The sequence below is a fragment of the Mus musculus genome, chromosome 7 (assembly GCF_000001635.26).
Source record: "Mus musculus strain C57BL/6J chromosome 7, GRCm38.p6 C57BL/6J".
Taxonomy (NCBI): Eukaryota; Metazoa; Chordata; class Mammalia; order Rodentia; family Muridae; genus Mus; species Mus musculus.
In genome coordinates, this window is record NC_000073.6 from 83327388 (window position 1) to 83349876 (window position 22489).

Genomic DNA, 22489 nt, shown 5'->3' on the forward strand with positions numbered 1-22489 from the left:
TTTGGACAAGGACAGACAGTAGCCACATTTTTTTTTTTTTTTGCTAAAATGTCACAAGAATGGGTCTCAAAGCCACTAACAAAGTATTTCTACCAAAGTTTCTTAATCACCTGAAACTTGTCTATCATAATCTACATCACTCTTTCCCTTACTCCTGCTAGGATGGCTAATTAAGTCTCTAAGCATTCAATTACAGTTTTAGTCCAAAGTTCCAAAGTTCACATTCTGCCAATAAGTAGCATGGTCAAGCCCTTTACAACAATACGCCACTTCTGAAACCAACTTTTGACTTAGTCACTGTAATATTGCTTTGAAGAGACATCATGACCAAGATGATTCTTACAAGAGAAAAACATTTAATTGTGGCCTTGCTTACAGTTTATGAGGTTTAGTCCATTATCATCATGGCCAGGATTATGGCTGCAAGAAGTATGATGGCATGCAGGTATGGTGCTGGAGAAGTAGCTCAGAGCTGCATCCTGATACCCTGATTTGGGGAGGAAGAGAGAGCGAGAGGGGGGAGGAAGAGAGAGCGAGAGGGAAGGAGGAAGAGAGGTAGGGAAGGAGGGAGAGAGGAAGGGAGGGAGGTAAGGAGAGAAAGAAGGAGGAGGGGGAGGGAGGGAGAGGGAGAGAGACTGAGTCTAGTATGGGCTTTTGGAACCTCAAAGTCCACCCCAAGTGACATATTTCCTCCAAAAAAAAAAAGGCTACCTTTCCTAATCCTTTTAATCCTTTCAAACAGTAGCATTCCCTTCTGATGAAGCATTCAAATATATAACCCTATGTGGGACATTTGTATTGAAATTAAGATTAAATAAATAAGGTTGAGGAGATAGAACTGTGGGCATAACGCTTGCTATGCAGTCAGGATCTCCAGAACCCATGTAAGAGCTGGATGTGATAGTACACATCATGAATCCCTTGCTTATAGGCTGAGATGAGAGTCAGATAGGAGAATCCATGAAGACCACAGGCCAGCTTGCACAGTGTTCATGGTGGCAAACAACCAGAGACCATGTCTCAAACAAGGTCAAAGGAGAACCAATAGTCACAGTTTGTGTGTGTATATATACACACACACACACACACACACACACATAAACACACACACACCCACTGTGTAACATATACATCTTTTCCTCCAATAAGCATACACCTGTGAACACCATACACACATAAACACTTAGAGAACTGATTGTAAATCTCTGAAAAACATGAACTCTATCACTGAGTTACATTCACTGGGAGTAACCAACAATTATCTAAATATATCTAAGGTCTACTAAGTAGAAGCGAATTCATGGGTGATGCTACAAGTATAACTATCTACCCCTGGATAGAGAGATCATAAGCCCTGGAAGAGAATCTACTAATGCCATTTCTTAAACCAATATAATTTCTAAGTGTATTCTAAGTATGTGTCCTTATACCCACAGATAAGTATAGGTCTCAGATGTCATCAAAGATGCTTCTTTATTGTAACTATTACAGAGATCCATAACTGGACGATATTTAGAGGGCAAGTGACAATGTGGTGTCCAGTCTCGATTGTCACATCTACAATGCAATCTCTATGCATAATCTTCATGTAGAAGGAGCTGGAGTGCTTGTTAGAGCCAAAGAACCAGGATGTCTGCCATAAGACAGTGTCTTCCAGACATGACAGGGAAGATGCACCCATAAAATCACAATAATATGGTTGCCTAAACTAAACATGCATAATGGGAAATACTGCCATCCCAACAGGAATAGGAGGCAGACATCTCCCAATGCCCCACTCTTAAATGAAGAGCTACCATGAACCAGCAAGGACTGCTGACACAGACAGAGTCAGTTTTTCTCCAGAGACAACCCTCCTGATGGTTCATCCAGTTCCAAACGGTAATCCCTAAGCACATGTACTTCTGAGTGACACTCAGTGAGGCTCAGAGTGGTTATTCTGGAAGATACATGATGAGGTAAAGAAGGAAGGAGTTTAAACTGGACTCTTGAGAACTCTACTTGAACTCTCTCACGTAAGACTCCAGGGACCTAGCGGCAGAAGCCACTTGCTGAATGAAGTACAAAAACATTGATTTCTCAAACCCCAAATTTGCCCCAAACAAATGTACAGGATAACCAATTCCCTTCATCATTGCCCTGTCAACTGATGATGGCCACACTTGCAGGCATCCTGGACTTCCATGTTTGTACTGGGTTTCATCTCTGTTCATGGAGGTGCCCAGACTATGCTGCCACACAGGTGTTAAGCCTCAAATAGCTTTGTAAAGTGTCTGGATCATATTTAAGGAATCTTAGTGTTTGATGAATAGAAAATTTGAAGAGGATCAATAATATTTTTGGAAAACTGACTTGAGTCTCTGCATGGGAGAAGGGGCATGGTTTGAGAACAATGGGCGAGCCTGTTTTTTAAGTTTTTAGATACAAAACTCAAAGAAAGGTAATGTCAAATCTCATTTCCAGCCGCTTTTGACCTCAGCCTTTTTTCCCCAACTGTCAAAGAAGTCACAGCAGTTGTGCAAAGAACAGCATTGCTTTTAAAACCCCTGTCTTTTTAAGCTTTGCACATGCTTCCACATCCGCTGTGACTTAATGGAGCCTAACAACCAATTAACGGCTTGAAAACCAGCAGGAATTCTATTCTGCCCAGTAACCTGAAATGAATTATTGATAGATGCTTTCAGCTCTGTGTCCTCTCAGATATTTCAAAGTCAGTGTTAGTCAGGGCATTTTCTCATTCAGCCTTTACTGAGGTCAAGATTTGTGAAGCAGTGATTTTCCGGATAAGGGTTAGGGGGAGGAACCCCCGTGCCCTAGAAAGTGTGGAGCTGCACATAATTGGCCCCTCTCTAACCCAGTTCTCTGAAAGGTATCAGCAACCTCCACATGGAGAAGTAGGAGTGCTGGTATCTCAAAGCAGGCAGAGCTCCACACCAGGTCTGGGAAGGGGGCACATGGTAACCAGTGCTTCTATAATTCTGAGAAATACCTTACATTTAAGCTTATGTTTTTCTGTTATCTGAGTCTTGGAACAAGTCTGTCAAGGATAGCAGGGGAAAATGAGATTTTTGATTTGCTATGAATAAAAGGAGAAAGCTGCCACCAAGGATTGCAGGGTTCTTCCCCTTTTGCTTGCACCCCACCCATTTTGTGTTCTAGAATAGTGTTCCGATTTTTATAACTGGTCTTGACAATAAGACGGTTCTGAAAAGGCAGGCTTTTTTCTCTTAATGACTCAGATTTTAATGTTATTCTGCTGTGGCAAACTGTGCATTAGGCACTCCTTAGCAAAATAATTAGTGCATTATTAAAGTATTCCTTTGAAGTGCTTTAAGCTGACTGATGGCTAAAGAAAAATAGCATAATAAAATATACTGGTTAAATATGTTATAAAATAATAACTCTTGGAAAACCTCTGAAGGAAAACTATTTGGGGGGTCATGAAAATATTTAACATCCATTATTTAAAACTATGAGAAAAACTTCCTAATTCAATCTTTTGCAAAGAAGCTCAGATTAATCATTGTTAAACATTCGTATGTAGATGCAGTTCCTGTACACATTATCATGGTGTTCAGTTTTCCTATAATACTTATTACACTAGTGATATTTTATAGGATGTTGTATAGGTTCACAATTATTATTTTAATATGTGAGTTTTTTCATTCATATCATTTCCAAATATTAATCCTTGTCTTGTTAATGATCATTGGGCTCTCACTAATTTTCTCTGTCATAGCGAATATGTCTGAGACTGTTCCCACATACACTGGCATTCCTCAGTTTGAATTATACCTCTGGCTCGCTAGCAGTAGTGCTGTGCCTAAGTTGACACTCCTCTGCCTTTGCTGTGTGATCTGACACTAATCTTTGACACATCGAAGGATGAGAGCACCATCTCACTCACTGACATCAGTTGTTACCATGTTTATAGCTCTAGAATCAGAGATACTGCATAGTATGTGGTACTTATAGTTCTCAAATATGAAAATACTTCTTCTAACCATTTAGAAAACAATGATATTGTATTGGCACTTGGAAAAATGGGTCCTGGAAGCAGAAAAGAAAGGAAACATAAGACAAACTTAATATTCCATATGGAAGAACTTAAAATCACTAAAGAAAATATGATTCAATAAGGAAGAAGTATGGCTAAGGTTGAATATTGGGGCAAGAAAGAACAGATACATACCATTAATCACTGACAAATTTTACTGTGCGCAAATACAAAACTTCTGCCTTACAAGAGCCACTGGAAACAAAACCAAAAGATGGATAAAATGAACCGTTCCTCCCTCTCAGAAGTAGCTCAGAAAAATTCACAACATATAAGCAAGCATATCTTTTGCTTATATAGACAGTGCCTCTTAAATGTTCCCATAGATTCATGCATTGAAGACTTGACACTAACTCTTGGGAGTCCTGGACTCCTTAAGTGCACAGGAAGTCAGATTGTTGGTAAGGGGCATGCCCTGTAAGATAGTGTTGGGAGCCATGCCTTGTCCTCTCTCTGGTGTCTTCATGGCCACTGAGTCCACATCTTTGCTGCACCATGCACTCCTGTGCATGGTATTCTAGCCCAACAGCATGATGACAGCAAATGTAGGACGAACCCTTGAAACTGTGAGTCAAAATATTCTTTCTTCCTTTTTAAACTTGTTTATCTCTGGTATTTTGTGATAGCAATGTAAAGCTATCTATCTCAACAGACATAAAAGGATGCCTATCAAAATGAGTATAGTTGTGTAGACTACATTAAAGTGTTTAATTTTATTATTAATAAAAATACATGTTAAAACGATTCTGAGAAATACCTAATCTGTGAAATCAGTAAGCATGAAAGGAAAGACTACGCTGTCTCCTGACATATTTGAGGGCGCTTGTGTCATGAACATGGACTTGTCATTAAAGGTTTTAATTTACAGGAAGACCTTCTTGCCATTTTAATATGTGTTAAAGAAAGCACTCTGCTGTATATACATCTTATACACTACTAGAAAATGTTATAAGAGCAAGAAAATACAGAATACTGTTAAATTTACCATGACTCATTTGTTTTAGCTATAATAAAAATACTACGTTAAGCATGTTGTATGACAGTTTTTTCTTTGGTTGAAACATTCCACCCTACAGTGAAGTTTCTAAACATGGAAAGGTAAACAACTCAAACTAGCTTCAGGAAGTTCCTGATACTGACTAGGTTCATTTTGTCTTGTGTGATAAGATTCTTCCTGGGAAGCCACTCATACATGTCTACTCACCCTACAATTCCCTCTCAGGGTAAGGAAATAAAAACTTCTGAGAGTCATTCCCTGGCAAAGCAAAGTACAAAGAAAACTCTGGGACTAGCCTGGAAGAAGGAGAAACCAGGCCAGCTTCCTGAAAGATGTTTAGACCAACCGAAGCATCTGGAAAGGACACTCTCCAACCTGCCAGTTGCCTACAGGCCGAGCAGTGTGCTACCTGTTCCTAGCTTTTGTGAGCTGTCTGTCACCTATGCTAGGATGAGCTTTGGCCATCCAGTTGTCTTTGAGTCATTTCTGAGCTTGTGTATAACCTCAATAAACTCATTGGTTCACCAAGTTGGGCTTTGGTTATATTTATATAACCAAAATATATAATTTGCTCTTTTGAGGGTTTCCCTACCACTGGTCACTGGCGAGGGGCCTACCTTGTCCAGTAGCACAGCCCCCCTCCCACCACCACCACCACCTCCACCAGTGTTATATGGTGAGTGGTCATATATATCCTGAGCTTTTGTCCCCGCTGGCAAGAACACATTCAGGACAACCAGAATCTTCTGCGGCAAAGCTTTTATTGCTTACTTATCAGGAGGGAAGACCCCCCCAAACTGGGAAAATGGTGGTGCTTATATAGCCCGCAGCATGACGTTTCAGCACCTGATGTGGCATGACAGCTCCTGATTCGTTGCTCACCCATCACCCCATTACTACACCGCAGGATGGGCAGTGACTAGGTGTGAGTTCACTCTTGCACTTGCACATAAGGCTTGTTTACTAGTTAGGCACAGTGGAAGCCAGTGCCATCTTATAATGGCGATTGCTCATGGCACGCATGCGATTGCTCGCGGCATGGCTCTCCACATCTCCCCCTTTTTATTTTATTAAAATTTGTGGCTGGTCTAGGCCTCTGCAGTCATGTCCATCTGCTGTGGCTCCTGTCTTAGGTCATTCCTCCAATGTCACAGCCTTTCCTGTCTTAGGGTAACCCTATCACCACGGGGTCCCATGTCTTAGGTTGGTCTGTGCATGAGGAAAGTTGCCCTTCTCTGGATACTGCAGTACTGTGTGACAGTAACTGCTAAATGACCTAGGGCGAACTCTATAAAAGAGGCCAGCCAAAAAACGAATTAGTAAACCTCAGCGAAGTGTAAGTGCTGATCAATGAGCATTGAGTCTCTTACATCCCAGTGCAATGTATCCACAAATCCATGGGATGCAATAGCAGAGAACTCAGATGCCATTTAGGTCTTAAGCATGGACAGCCAAATTTCAGGGGAGGCCCCTTGTTCAATGGCTGCAAGTGCTTGAGCAATCACAACCTTGTCATTTGTTTGTTGGGTTCTGAGCTTGCAAACTAACCAGAGCATAAACACAAGTCCACAGCAGATGACAGCAGCAAATAAAACCAACCCCACCCATTCCTTAAAATAAGAAAAAGCAGATGAAATTCAGGAGGAGAGAACCCTCTGTCAATGACAGATCCACTCGTGTCGAGTTGATCCTGAGAACAGCCGCTCTCAGGGCCTCAAGGGTCACATCGAATCTTTCAGACCAATTTCCTGCAAGATACAAAGAAATCTGCCTAGACAGATTAGCAAACATGTAAATATTGATTTTTCCCAAAGGAGGAAATATGCGTGACATCCATTTGCCAGCTCAAAGAACGGGAGCTAATAGTGGAGCAGGACTGATAGCCTAGCCCTTGTAAGGAGTGTGATGACTGAGTTACGGGGCAGGTTTTTGGCCACCAGTGAGAAGAAATAATACTTTTGTCTGCTCCTGTTCTAAAATTCCCTTAAATTGTTTCCCTTCTATAACTAACTCCAAGGATGGCCTGGAATCTAAAGGCATTATTAAGTAAGCAGAATCATTTCCAGTAGAACCAATCCTTCTGACAGCTCGAGGAATACCAGAGGAAGGAAAACAGCCATGTAGGCTTGGCAAAATTATTAGTTGAGCTATTCTGTCCCCTTGTGATATAGAAAAGACACCTTGAGGACAAGAACAGAGAACCTGAAGTTCCCCTTTATAATCCTGATCTACAACTTCAGGGTGGACAATAAGACCTTGTAGGCTGCAAGAGCCTGCCTCGTATATCTCTAATTGAACGACAGTCCTTAGCCCAATGATATCCTTTTCCACATTTAGTACACAATCCTGGTGCTGTCCTTTTTATAGGGGCTCTGTAGTCCTTTTTTAAATGTCCTGGTTTGCCACAATTAAAGCAAAGTTTGAGCTCAGTTGAATCCGAGCGCCTCCTCCCCTGCAGAATGGCTGCTGCCAATCCAGCATTAGTAAGCAGCCCTCCAAGCTCACGGCAAACCTTTAACCAGTTCTGTAACCCCTTACTCTTTCTAGGTGTAATTGCTGATCTGCATTCCTGCGTAGCTTGTTCATAAACCAATTGTTCAATTAAAGGCATAGCTGCTTCTGGGTCTCCAAATATCCTCCCTGCTGCCTCCGTCATTCTGGCCACAAAGTCTGAGAAGGACTCCTGTGCACCTTGAGTAATCTTGGTCAAATGCCCACTTGCCTCTCCCTTCTTAGAGAGTGCCTTCCATGCTTTAACTGTGGCAGCTGAGATCTGAGCGTATGCTCCCCAATGATAATCTGTTTGGTTAGCAGCATGCTGTCCCTGACCTATAAGTAATTCAAACGTCCACGTTCTTTGGTCCCCTTCCATGGCGGCATTGGCCCTTGCCTGCATCTAGCAGGAGTCCTGCCATAAGGCTTTCCACTCAAGATACATTCCCATACTGGCAGCTGCAGCTTTTACTACACTCTGCCAATCACCAGGAGTCATAGCGTGAGTCGCAAGCCTTTCGACTTGTGCTATAGTGAAATTAGCGCTGACTCCATAATTGCGAACTGCTTCTGTGAGCTCCTTAATCTGTATATACTCTACAGGAGCGTGAACACGCCCTCCCTCAGCTCCTTCAAAAACTGAGAATGCTTGCTGCACTTTTCTCTGTTTCTCTTTTGGAATGAATGAATCTGAATGATACCTCTGCACATAAGGCTCTGAATGGTACCTCTGCACATAGGACTGAGGTGCACTAGGACCCTGAAGCCGACAGTTCGGAGGCCGAGCAGCCGCTTTTTGCCTTTTTCTGGACTGAGTAGCTCGCTTTTTATCTTGCTGGTACCTTTCTCCCTTATAACAAACTGCTTCCTCCTCCAAGTCCGTTTCTTCAGAGGAGCTAAGTCCTTCATCTGATTCTGAGCTACTAAGAGCTAGCCGCTTAAACTCATCTAGTGGCGGGTATAAGTTCCCTCTCCTAGAAACCTCCGCTAATTGATCTTTTTTCTTTTCTTTTTCCTTCTCCTTCCTTCCAATCTCTCCCCAGGTATTCTTCCCTGACATTAACTTTTCCTCTGGTTCAAGACTCGTGGAAAGGCCTGAATGCTTAATTGGTGCACCATGTTTTCTCTTTGCTCCTACTCTCTCTCCCCGCTTTACCTCTGATAGACTGTCTTGAATTTCGTCCAGAATTCTCTGCCCTGCCTTAACCACTTGTTGACATGTGAAAAGGAACAAAAAGGCTTCTAACACTGGAGAAAGTTCAAGGCCAGACATACCTCGTAAAGCTGTAATTTGTCCCGCAGTTCTGGTTCTGCCTCGTGAACGAGGGATCTCCCTTGCGCCGGTGTGATGGTAGTTCCCGGGTTTCTCAGCGCCACTTATCCCGAGCTTTTGTCTCCACTGGCAAGAACACACTCAGGACAACCAGAATCTTCTGCGGCAAAGCTTTTATTGCTTACTTATCAGGAGGGAAGACCCCCGAACCGGGAAAATGGCGCTGCTTATATAGCCTGCAGCGTGACATTTCAGCACCTGATGTGGCATGACAGCTCCTGATTCGTTGCTCACCCATCACCCCATTACTACACCGCAGGATGGGCAGTGACTAGGTGTGAGTTCACTCTTGCACTTGCACATAAGGCTTGTTTACTAGTTAGGCACAGTGGAAGCCAGTGCCATCTTATAATGGCGATTGCTCACGGCACGGCTCTCCACACATATATGATGCCTTCCCTGGAAGAGCCTTGTCACACAAGAAGGCAAAATATCTCAGCTGAGCATAATGACATAAACCTATAAGTCTAGAGTGAGGAAGAACACAAGGTCAAAAAGATAGTGCCAAATCTGTGAGGTTCTTTCTCACAAAAGAAAACAAAAAGAACAAAAGGAAGAAGGAAGGAAAGAAAGAAGGAGGGAAAGAATAAAGGGAGGGAGGGAAGAAGGAATGAAGTAAAGAAGGAAGAAAGGAAGGGAGGGATGAAGAAAAAAACATGTCAAGTGCCACCCCACATAGAACCTGAGGCCTGTAGTCTTAACTCAGGAATGTCCCTTGATAACTGGGTCATAGGGTGCCTTGACCATAGCCACAGATCAGGAAGAGATGATTTCACTGGAAGAAGCAATGCACCTCTACATAAGGAGTGAGTAAAGTTCTACCTCTGAACAAATACCAGAGGAGATGAGACTGGATATAAGATGTGCTCATACACTCTTCCAGTTGAAACAACCCAATGGAGAAGATAATTTAATCAATGTAATATTTTCACTAATTCTTCAAGATTTTCACAAATGCATATAATCTATTTTTGATCATGTCTGCCTCTTAGTCTTCCCCCTATCTTTCTAGATCCATCCCCAATCTCTCCAGCCTCTTTCCAACTTCACATAATTTTTTAACCCATTCAGTCCAATTTATGTGGCTCATATACTCCTAAGTGTAGATTCACCCACTGGAACATGGTCAACCTGCACTCTTAAATAAAACTGACTCTCCCTCTCCTGGAACCTTGAACTATCAATAGCTTCTCACCTGGACTTGGGGTCACCTACAATGCCACTATCCTGAAGATTAGCATTTCAATGTATGAGTTTGGGAGACACCTGCTATTCACACTCTAACACGTATAAGCTGCTGCATGAAGAAACTCAGTCTCAAAGGGCCACATAATATATGTCAATTGTATGACACTCTGGAAAAGGTACAACTGTAGACACAGCAAAACCGTTTGTGGCTGACAGAGACTCACTGATGGAGGAAGAAGACTTGAACTGAGAAAGCACAGGTTTCTTTTTAAGGTGAGAAAACTGTTCCGTAGTATTAAATGCATTCAAATTACATCCTACATTGTTTAAAAACATTAAAGTCTATACCACAAAGAATGAATTCTAATGCACACAAATTTAGCATTGCTTATTCAGGAATTTCAGAACAGAATTCAGACTGTGACTGAGCCCTCTGTGTTACAAATGTGTGAAAGAACTTTCCTGAAGGGGACGAGGGATGAGGGCACTGACTAAAGTGGCTTTAGCACCCAGAGGAGTCTGTAAAACCAGAGGCTTAAGAAGAAAGGGCATGTTTACACTGGGGGTAGCTGAAAAAGTTGTGTGCCATAGACTATGCTGGTTAACCACCAGGCAATCTTGTATGATCCACATGATTACATTGAAACACAAGTTTAAACTCACACTTAGCTTCACATAAGTGACGATATATATATGCATATGTATGTGTATATGTATATGATATGTGTATTGTGTATGTATGTGTGTGTATGTGGTATATATGTGTATATAATGTTTGTGTATATGTATATGTATATATTGAAAAGATGCATGTTCACGGACTAGCAGGACACACACATACATATTGTTCTGTGGACTGAACTACAGCAGAAGAAATGACACCACACCAGGAACAAGTTTACCTCCACCCTGGTTTGGTTTCTGCTAACAGTCACCATTTAAATGAAATGGCTTCTTGGAGAAATAGCTGATGTTAGGTCTGGGACAAGAAATACACAAGGTGGTAAGAGAACATTAAGCAAAAGCAAAGCACAATGATGGTTTTGTGCCAAAAGAAAATAGGGGCCAACTGAGGGAGCTCCCAGTGGCCACATCTGAATAATTTGAGCAACAAGTGAATCCAGTAACATAAACGGAATAAAACAAAATAATATTGAATTAGAACTTTGATTCTAGGGACCCACAGCATGGTCAGAGAAAACAGAGGACTCCTGAAAGTGGTCCTCTGGCCTCTATACACAGGACAAGGCATTTCAAGAACTTTCCTCTCATGTTTCCTTATTTTTTTCTGTAAATCCTAATCCTCTGTCTTGCTCTTCTGATGAGCCCCCATCATGCCTTTTTCTTTTAGTGACCCTTGGCCCACCCAGAGCATTCCCTCCTCATTTGCACAGTCAGAAGTTGTTCATACTGGGTTTGGATGATGGAACGACTCAAAGGGACTGCCAGTTGTCCTGCTGTGTATTCATGGATTGATTCTTTACTTTATCAAAAGACACATTTCCTCTTTTTATGGAAAATTAGTACCATACACACACCCTGTTAAAAATAACAAAAGGTCAAATAAACTATTTTTTATTCTTCTTGGTACACAACCAACATCCTGAGTGTAGGTAATATATTGAATCAAATGAGGTCTTGATTTTGAGATTTGAAAATGGAAGAATCTCTGAATTTCAGAAAACACCAATCTCACCTAGAGAACACATAAGGCTCTTCAGGGAAGGGGCTGTAGAGGTACTTTGAGTGCAGTTTGGATAAAGTGGCCTAGTTTGTTGTCCGTGGGATTTTGCAGTAAAGTCATCATTTAGTCTGGGATCCAGGGAGATGCTCTCTTCTTGCTCTCCCTTGACTTTTCAGTAGTGATGGACAGCACAATGCTGTCCATCTCCAACTGAGTAGCAGGGTCTGCTAGCTGGGATTCACCATGTGAATTATTGCTAAGTATCACATGTTAGGACTTTCTGCTGAGCCAGGTATGGTGGCGCATGTCTTTAATCCCAGCACTTGGGAGGCAGAGGCAGGCAGATATTTGAGTTTGAGGCCAACCTGGTCTACAAAGTGAGTTCCAGGACAGCCTGGGCTATACAGAGAAACCCTGTCTCGAAAAACAAAAACAAAACAAAACAAAAAAGAATAGCAGATCCTGGGGGTTGGCATTTGATGATCAAATACTTAAAAGACACTTAAATTGAAATTGTTTTTCAAATTATTGAGATGTGGACTCTCCATTCAGCACTAAAAAAGTCTTCTTCCCCCTCTCTCCTTCTTCCTGCTCCTTCTTCTCCCTCCTTCCTCCTCCTCTTCTCCTCTTCCCTCCTTCTTCCTCCTCCCCCTTTCTTCCTCCTGCCTCCTTCTCCTCCCTACCTCCTCCTCCATCCTTCTCCCCCTCTCTTCTTCCTCCTTCTTCTTCTTCTTCTCCCCCATCTTCCTCCTCCCTCCTTCCTCTTTTGTCTTCTTCATGCTTCCTCTGTCTGCTTTTTCTCCTTTCTTTTCCTCCTTCTTTTCCTCCTCATCCCCTGTTTTATTCCCTTCTTGTTCCTTCTCTTTTCCCTCCTCCTAATTCTATTTTTACTTCTGTCTCTTTGAAGTAGAGTCTTCTGTAGCCCAGGCTGACCTTCAATTCTCATTCTCCTGACAAAGTTTTAGAGTGATAAGATCTTACACAGATTAGTGCTTGAACCAAGGACCCAAAATTCCAGATACATATCATCATCAAAGATCCTCCGCTAGTGAACATTAAGGACTCCTGTGAGGCTAGGCAAAGCAGAACTAAGCTAATAAAGAATTACTACAGAAAAGCAAAAAATGGAGGGAAAATGAGAAACTGCATAAATGTGAGAGAAATTCCCAGGAGTGGAATGGCTTTCCAACTCAGGAAGAAGCTGCTGAACCTCTTTCTGTGGAATTTTTATAGGGCATGGGAGAAATGTCAGAGGCTGAGGTAATCTCTACTGAGACTAGCTAATTCTTTGGGTTATCATGGGCTGAGTAAATGGTAGGCCCACATGTTCTGTGTCTATGCCTCTGGCTCAAGCAAGGAGAGGACCACGAGCTGTTCATGTGCTGTCCAGACAGTAGAGATGGCTTCTGTCTGCTCTGGTTCCAGTTTTGCTAATTGTGGGCCTTGATTGTCTATCAGCTAGTAGTCACTTGGCAGTTGTCTCAGTGTTCCTCATCATGGTAAAGTCTCTTTGTTCTCAGTGTGCAAGGTCAGCTTGCAGCTTTACGAGTTAATTCTATCCCAGCCTCCAAAATTTAGCTGCAACCTTTCTTGGTCACCTTGTATTTAGCTACTTGCCTCTGGATTGCCTGAGGTACCCTCATACACAAAAATTGTATTAGAAACTATCTTTATGTTACAATTAGCTGCGTCAGAATTAAGGACACATGAAAGGACAATCATGGCTCACATTTTCTCCTGAAGGGTTTGGGTGGCAGGGTGCCAGCATGCCATCACTGCTCCAGCATCCTTCCTTCTTTCTACTATTTTAGCTTCACTGCCACTCAGCTGCCAGCTCTCTCCTACCTCTTCCTCAGTGCTCCAGACTCTGCTGTGTTAATCCCTGTTCCTCCATTTAACTCCAGCTTCTGTCTTCACCAAGATACTTGTGAGCCACTTTGAGATTTCAGCCTTGGTCCCTTTATATTTCTACTTACTACCTGAAGTGAGCTAGTTCCTGTGTCACACCCACCTCTACCTTCTAAGTGCTGCCATGTGCTGCCATAACCCAGTTGAGACTAACAAGACTAGAAACGAACACCTTGCTTAGCAGGAGAGTATAAAGAGTATGGGCTCAGAAAGCAAGCAAGCAAACAAACAAAGGCATCTTTAAGGCCACAGGCAGTTACACATTCAGTGCCAGTGGGTGCTCATCAGAGATAAGGCAGAGGGGAGATGTAGGGTGGAAGAACACAGCTGCTCTTAAGGACTGCATGTCCAGGACTCTACATCAGCATCATTTGGGGACAACCAGCAGGAGGCTGTTTCCTCCTCCTGGCTGACCTGTGATAATGGGAACAATTGTTACCTGGGAGAAAGTATCCAGAAGGCTTTGCAGTGAGTTTGTTCATATTCTCCATGAGTCCCAGACATGCATTACAGCTCTGAAAGTCAATTAGAAGCTTCTATGCTTGAAATAGCCGGAGTCTGAAATACAAGGTGAATATTGAAGCCAAATGAAGTTCCCCAAGTGCAGCACAAAAGGGAAAAATGTGAGGTAGACAAAGTTTTAAGAGGAAAACAGATTCTGGAGTTTTGCTATCTGAACTACAGATGAGAAATAAACTACAAACATGAACATAGGAGGAAAGACAGTGAAAAGCTGTTGGCAGGATTTAATCTCTAGAACAGCTTTCGATGAGCTCACTTCTCTGATTTGAAGTTAATCAGCTGGGGTCCTGGAGTGGAAAACTGATCTTTACAGAGTCTCATTTATACTTTGAGACCCAGGGAACTTCTTCAAAGATAGTTAACCTAACTGAAAAAGGCAGTGTGGGGTATTGGTTAGGAGAATGGATGCCAAAAGCATGCTACAAGTCTGCAGCTGTGTTGTGTGGGTTTCTGGGTGTCACTGTGTTGCGTGTGTTGCCTTATCATCTATTGTATGCCAAGGTCTGTTTTGGGTAGGGGAAATGGGTAAATTAGACCAGTTTCTTGTTCCAGTGGAGTTTACAGTCTAGCAAAAATGACCATACAGTAAGGAAATGGATGCATGATATAATTTCCAATAAGGAAATCCATACTATAATGAGAAACATATGTAAGATCTGGAAAGAGAATTTTGGTTGAATATCAGAATGCCTTCAATTAACCATCCACATTGGAGTTAGTATGCTCCTAAAGCAAACATGTGAGCTCTTAGGAAGACTTGGGAAGAGTTACAGAAGCAAGGTGTGAGAACAAGAGCCAGGTACTTGAGGTTAGAAGCTCTTGGTCTCAGTTTACCCATCTGTATGACTGAATAATCCTAGTGCGTGCCTCATAAAGTTCCTGACGAATGAGATGGCACATTAACAGAAAATATAAGACACAAAACCTCACTCTAATAACCGGCAGACCACACCCCCATTCTCTTTGAGTGAGCTTTGCCTGCCATGGCTGATGAGTGAGTAGCACCTACTGTTTTGCTTGATTTCTCAGTGGTTGCCTTGGTCCATGCAAATCCTGTCTTTCCAGGGACCTGTCTTCAGTGGTTCTTTGCTCAGACCTCTGATGGCTAGACCCCAGCTACCCTTGTCCCTCTGAGTTTGTTGGCTCAAAGCTCCTGAACGTATTGGCTCAAGGCTGATTACCACAGTAAAATGACCAGCAATAGGACATGGCAAGATCGCCATGCTTTAGCTTTGCATGGATTGTCTCTTTTCCTGGAGACTCTGGCCCCACCCCGGACTGGCTCAGAATGCATTTTCTCTTTGCTTTTCCTGGATTGCCTCAAATACAAGATCAAGAAGAGCTTCCTGCATGCTGATGAGTGTATTGTACACACCACACTTTATTTTAAATTGTCATCATCATCATCACCACCACCACAACCACAACAACCTGGACCACTCCCACTATTAGATACAGAGTGAAAGCATCAGGTTTCATTTTTCAGCCTATGGAGGAGGGAGACAAAAAAAAAGAGTATCTATTCTCATCTACATTTAAGAGATAACTCTGGCCCAGGGTGAACTTATTTAAAGAAAACTTACACTCTCCTTTCTCTCTCCATCATTGCCACTTCTCAAAGAATTCACTTTGAGTGACAAAAATTGAGGAATCAATAAGTGTGTGGAGGGGTGTGTCTGTGCGGGCGTGGTGCATAGTACATATATAATGTACATGGGGGGGGGAGTGACGTTGGGAATAGTGCTAATACTATGAAAGTATTCTGTGTTTGTATGTACCTAAAGTGTGTGCACACCTGTGCTACATGATGTGTGGGAGTGTGTGTGTGTGTGTGTGTGTGTGTGTGTGTGTGTGTGTGTGGTTTGTGTCTATATTTGTGGTATGTATGCCTGTGTTTGGTGGGCATTGCAAGTATTGTGTATGGAGTATGAGTATGGTATGTGGTATGGGTATAGTATGTTATATGTGTGGTGTGAGAGCTATGCAGTCTATGTGTGGTATGTGTAACCTGTGGTGTGTGGTAATGCCTGGTGAGTTGTGTGTGTTGCATTTCCCACTTGAGTCTCCCTCCTTTTAGATTAGCCAGCTGCAGAACCCCAGCCCTTTGCCTCTGCCCACACTCATGGATGGACAGCTCACAGTGCTGTCCGTGGAATAGGCTCAGATGGGAAGCCGGTCTCAGTTCTTCAATCTGATTCTCAGGTCACAAGCCTGATCATTCTTCTATTGACTTCCTGCCTTCTGGATCATGTTTCTCAATGGGAATGTCACTTCAAAGAAGGGTTAGGAATATAATTAGTTCCCTGAGTGGCAGGAACCCCTTCTTACTCTCCACAAGGTTCCTCACCTCTGTTCAACCTATCTAGGCTAATCCTCTCTGTGCTCAAAGACAACCTGAGCTTGACAAACATCCACTTTACACACTGATCAAAATGTAGATGCAGGGGCTAGGATATGTAGCTCAGTAGGAAGAGAGCAGTCTGTAAAGCACAAGGTCCCGAGTTTGTTCCCTAGGACTGCATAAAAGCAAAGAAAACCCACCATGGTTAGTGGAAGAGAGAAAAGTGTCAAAGCACGCATGGAAAAGATATCATGAGTGACCCCAATTCTCAGGTGTGCTGTGTGAGCATCAGTTACAAGCATGTTCCAACTCTTCATGGTAAGGATCAAGTAGTAATCAGTGACACAGGACACTTATTTAGTGCCCATATTTGTGGAACACATCATCCGATTTTAAAAGCCAACCAGGAAGTACAGAGTTAGTAGTTATATAGTGCAAACTTGAAGTGTACTAGGCTCAAACTTCTTACTCCCTTGCTTCTACCTCACCAGTGCTGAGATTGTCAGGGTGTGTCACCACATCCAGGGGAGCCATTGCTGTCATTATACAATGTGTGGCTAGAGCTTATTCATCTTAAGATCAGCCCTAAGTCACAAGGCTAGTGAATGAAAACAGTAGTGTCTGAGCTCACATCTCCTCCAGTCTCTGTGTCCCCGTGACACTTTGCCACCTGGTTGGAAGGTGACTCAATGCTTAGTTCGAGTAAATCTGTCTTCCTGAGAGCAGCTGTCTTTTCTCCTACCCTAGGAGTCGGAGTCCTTTAGAGTCAGTGTTATCACAGAGACAGGTCAGGATAGGTTACCTCAGCTGTGATTAAGATCCCTGGGAGAGGATGCGGTGGTCTCTCTCCCTTGTGAGGCACTTAAGACAATGTCCACTCTTCTCTGAAAGATCACTGCTTCCACCAATGCCTGATTTACACCCCAAGACATTTCAGGAAACCTTCATTTTCCAATCTTTGCTTCGGCACCTAAACACAATTGAGTTTCCAGCCTTAGAAAAACTAAAACTACCATTCCTAGGCAGACTTGCTGTCCTTTACCATTCCAATGGCTTTAGCTTGTCACAGTTACCCAAGGCCTTATGCGCCAATCCCTCCTCTCTCTAAGAGGGCTGGCTGGCTATTGGGGTGGTGGAAAGGGAGAAAGGCAGGGAGAGGAGAGGGAGGGAAAGGAGGAGCCTCTGTTGCTCAGGTTGCTGCTTCTCTGTAACACTCTGCAGTGTGCCTTTCTCCTGGTTCACACAGCAGTAGAGCTCGGCTCAGTCAACTCTTTCCCCCTTTCCAACCCCTGTCTGCCTTTTCCACAAAGCACTTCTCCATGCCTCTCAGCCATGGCCACTCCCCTCAACAAGGTGGGATCCTGTGATTCTAAAGATTTAAATAATTGAATATTATTTATTAGTACCATGTAGGTTGCTATAATTTTCTGTGGCTAGAGTGAAGATTAGAGCTTGGAAATACAAACAAAATTGTTCAAAGGTATAAACTTAGGGATATTAAATAGTTTGATGCTAAAAAAAATCTTTTAATCTCAAACCCTTCAAAACTCAGCTTCCTCCGCTTTTCGAAGAGTTAGAGGGAGCAGAAATCCCTGGTTATGATTCTGTCTGCAAGCCACTTCTCTGAGTAGAGCTTTAAGTTCAAATCTAGGCTCCTTTGTTTGTTAGTTGTGCAAGGCCCTGTCTGTGCGCAAAGAAATATATAGTTCAACCTCTTTAAGCTTTAGTATCTTCACTTATGAAGCGCAGATAGATGCAGGCTGTGAATCATAGCATGATGACTGAGGCACCACGTCCAGCACACTCTCTGTTCTCCATGCATATCAACCGTGGGATAAGGTGGGGCCATAGGAGAGGTGCTGGTGCTCCGTCTTAGTGAGCACCAGGGGCCCTTTCTCCATGGATAGAGGATGAAGGTGAATCTCCAAGGGAAATGGTCCTTTCTGAAAGGTATTTACATTTCAAATGCTATCCCCTATACCCCCCCCCCACCCTGCTCCTCAACCTACCCACTTCCATTTCCTGGCCCTGGCATTCCCCTGTACTGGGGCATAAGATCTTCACAAGACCAAGGGCCTCTCCTCCCATTGAAGGCTGACTAGGCCATCCTTTGCCACATATGCAACTGGATACATAGTTCTTGGGGGGGTGGGGGGACTGGTTAGTTGATATTGTTGATCCTCCTATAGTGTTGAAGCCCCCTTTAGCTCTTTGAGTACTTTCTCTAGCTTCTTCATTAGGGGCCCTGTATTCCATCCAATAGGTGACTGTGAGCATCCACTTCTGTATTTGTCGGGCACTGGCATATCCTCACAAGAGGTAGCTATATCAGGGTCCTGTCAGCAAAATCTTGCTGGCATATGAAATAGTGTCTGGGTTTGGTGGTTATATATGGGATGGATCCCCGGGTGGGGCAGTCCCTGGATGGTCCTTTATCCGTCTCAGCCCTGAACTTTGTCTCTGTAACTCCTTCCATGGGTATTTTTTCTCCATTTTAAGGAGGAATGAAGTATCCACTCGTTGGTCTTCCTTCTTCTTGAGTTTCATGTGTTTTGCAAATTGTATCTTAGGTAGACTAAGTTTCTGGCTAATATCCGCTTCTCAGTGAGTGCATATCATGTGTGCTCTTTTGTGATTGGATTACCTCACTCAGGATGATATACTCCGGATCTATCCATTTGTCTAAGAATTTCATAAATTCATTGTTTTTAATTGCTGAGTAGTACTCCATTATGTAAATGTACCACATTTTTGTATCCATTCCTTTGTTGAGGGGCATCTGGGTTCTTTCCAGCTTCTGGCTATTATAAATAAGGCTGCTATGAACATAGTGGAGCATGTTTTTTTCTTACTAGTTTGAACATCTTCTGGATATATGCCCAGGAGAGGTATTGCAGGATTCTCCGGTAGTACCATGTCCAATTTTCTGAGAAACCGCCAGACTGATTTCCAGAGTGGTTGTACAAGCTTGTAATCCCACCAACAATGAAGGAGTGTTCCTCTTTCTCCACATCCTCCCCAGCATCTGCTGTCACCTGAATTTTTGATCATAGCCATTCTGACAGGTGTGAGGTGGAATCTCAGGGTTGTTTTGATTTGCATTTCCCTGATGATTAAGGATAGTGTTTTCATTATTCAGGTAATGTGGTCTGAAAGGTGACTCTCATTTGGGAACGAAGTACCAGTCCCACATTTCCATTCCCTAGTTCTCAGCTGATGGCGGAAGTGTTGTCATCCCCACAGCACCTCACTGGAGGCCCATCAGAAGTTGCAGGCCCTTTTGTGGAAGTCTTATCCCAGGAGTTAAGAAAACAAATCAGGCAAGAGAGCTTTTAACAACCTGCTCTGGAGAGATCAAAGTTCAAAGGTCCCTTCCTGCCCTCCATGCCCTCCCTGAGTGTGGTTAGTGCAGCCTGTGCTCCTAGGCTTCCTGCCAAAGGATGTGTGAATTGTTGGTGCAGAAGAGAAATGCTTGTAAAACAAGCTCTAAGTGTGACTCCTCTCTGCCCCGACCAGGGTCTGAGCAGTGCAATAGCTTTGTTTCTGACCCAGACAGTGTTTGTGACAGGGTATGATTAAAGACTCAGTAGTGTTCACAGGAGAGATGGGAGACTGGGGCACGAATTTTCATTTCCTCAAAGGCAGCCATGGGTGAACAGACTCTGTATTGTGCCCGGGGCTGACAAACAGTCACCACAGAGACTGTCACTCCGGACTCAAAATCTCTCCATGTTGTACAAAGATGTTTCCTGTCCAAAGAGTAGACATGCTCTCAGGTATAGTCTCAGGTTGTCTTGGTCATAGAAGCAGCAGAATGCTAGGATGTCAAAGCCTATGGGCATCTCTAAAATATTTAATCTCACTCCATTTCACAGAGGAGAAGATTGAGGTAAATACAAACACTGTAGGCCACATACCATTTATGGTGTTTACATGAAGATTCGCCATCTGTCACTCACTAGCGGTCCTTCAAACAGACGTAAGTAAACATTTTCCAATGTAGAGTGGTTAGGCCACAAAAATGGGGCCATCCAGCCTCATGAACCCCAAAGCTAAATCCATATTGAAGTCCCTTAGAAAATCTCAATATCCCTTAGGTGATGATTCTGGGATTTTATAAACATTTCATATATGATACCTAAGATAATTTGTTTACTTTCCTAGAAACACACAACAAGCAAATTAGACTCAGAACAATACAGTCACAAAATAGCCTGTTACAGAAACAGGGACGTTGAGGACCACATGTTACAGTAGAGACACTATGAGACTGGAGTCCCAGAGACATGAACCCCAGTCTGCTGTGCTACACAGTCGATCACCTGGGCTGCCTTCGTCATTCCTTCTCTGAGACTCAGTTTCCTTACTCCTTATGAAAGGCAGCACCAGCCTTCAGGGCTCTGGAATGTTGACAGACATGGCTCGCTGGGCTGATCTTTGCAAAACTCATTGTCCAGAGAGTCACCCAGCACTGTGTTGGCTTCATTTCATTTATTTCAGTCCCCAAAACCTGTAAAACACACCAGTCTATTCAGAAAGTACTTGTTGGTCCATTCATGTGCTCTGCTTGGAGGAAGGGAAGACCGAGTGTTTTGTGCCCCTTTGGTATCAGGATCCATGCTCCAGCATGTGGTTATACTCATCAACATGCAACTCAAGGATGACCTGTTCCCTTTGGGCATGAAATCGAGTTTACATGGTAAAGAACACATGTGGTCATGAATGTAGGGGTCTGTGGGAATCCACATGACAGGCTCCATCCCTCTATATTAGATAGAGAATGTGGTTGCCCTTTTTATGACTGATACAGGGAGTCATGGAATTACTTTGGCTTGAGCTGACAGCCAGCAGTACATCTCCTGGGCACCCTCTGTGGTGGCCCAAATGAGAAATGTCTCCCAAGGGCTCACTTGGTCCCCAGTAGGTTGTATTGTTTGCAGAGGTTTAGGAGCAGGAGCCTTCCTGGAGGAAGTATGTCACTGGGAACAGGCTTTGAGAACATATAGCCTCACCCTATTTCTAGTTCACTCTCTCAGCTTTGCACCTGCAGTGGAGATTGTGAGTTCTCAACTTCCTGTGCCAGCCACCAAGCTCACTGCTTGCTGCCACACTTCCTTGCCATGATGGATTCATCGCTCTGGAACCTAAAGCCAAAATGAAGTCCCCCACCCAGAAGCTGCTGTTGGCCGAGGTGCTTTGTCACAGCAATAGAAAAGTAACTAAGACACCCTTGTTGTTTGATGGAAACAGATGGGAAGCCAATCTGAGGTTAGAAAAGCCCATATTAGAGGCTGATGTGGATCCATGAGGATGCAAATTACAGCATCTGTGGATAACAAACCCGTAAAAGATCATGACAGTGCAATTAGTAAGTCTTGCCTTGTCTGTGGACAGTGGACAGGAAAAGACAACTGAAATAACTCTGCCCAAGGAGATGATAGGACCAGGATGCACTGAGCTAAGGATGAAGGGCTTCAGTATATTTCTCTCTGTCCTCGTGGGCAGCTCCCAGTAGTTCCCTGAAGGTCCGCTTTCTTTTTTCCTTTCAGTGTGAGCATTTGAGGGCAGGAATTCAGCAACCTTATTTTTGTTCCACACTAAAAACGGCCTGCCATACTGCAAATGTACCCACAATGGGTACTTGCTGGGTGACTCCTGATACACAGTCACTTTGAGACAGTCACTGTGGGGAGGTTCAGAAAGTAGGTAGAAATTAAAAAAACAACACCCAGGACTGAGAGAAATGCAGTAATACAATAGAGGTGGCGCTTTCAGATCATGTTTGTGGGTGCATCTGGTTTTTCAGAGAAATACCCAGACAAGAGCGCGACTCACCCACAGCTAATGGGCAGGCACCACAAGCCTAAAGAAGATAGCGAGCAGCAAAGAAGTGGCCAAGCCTCTTTCTGCTGTATTGGCTTTAGATCACATTTTCTTCCATTTCAAGTAGCAGGTAGAAGAGTGTT

General features: G+C 43.3%; 1 long non-coding RNA gene across 2 annotated transcripts in view; it reads right to left on the reverse strand.

Annotated features, from left to right (window-relative positions):
* Positions 1-13883: 13883 nt before the first annotated feature.
* The window catches only part of Gm29976, a 41919-nt gene continuing 33313 nt past the window's right edge, over positions 13884-22489 (reverse strand). Inside the window, exon 3 of one of the 2 annotated variants that reach the window (XR_378302.2) lies at positions 13884-14218. This is a non-coding gene — a long non-coding RNA (predicted gene, 29976). Of the gene's footprint in view, positions 14219-16995; positions 17494-22489 lie in introns of those variants that run through there. The other variant, XR_869753.2, reaches the window with a different exon arrangement.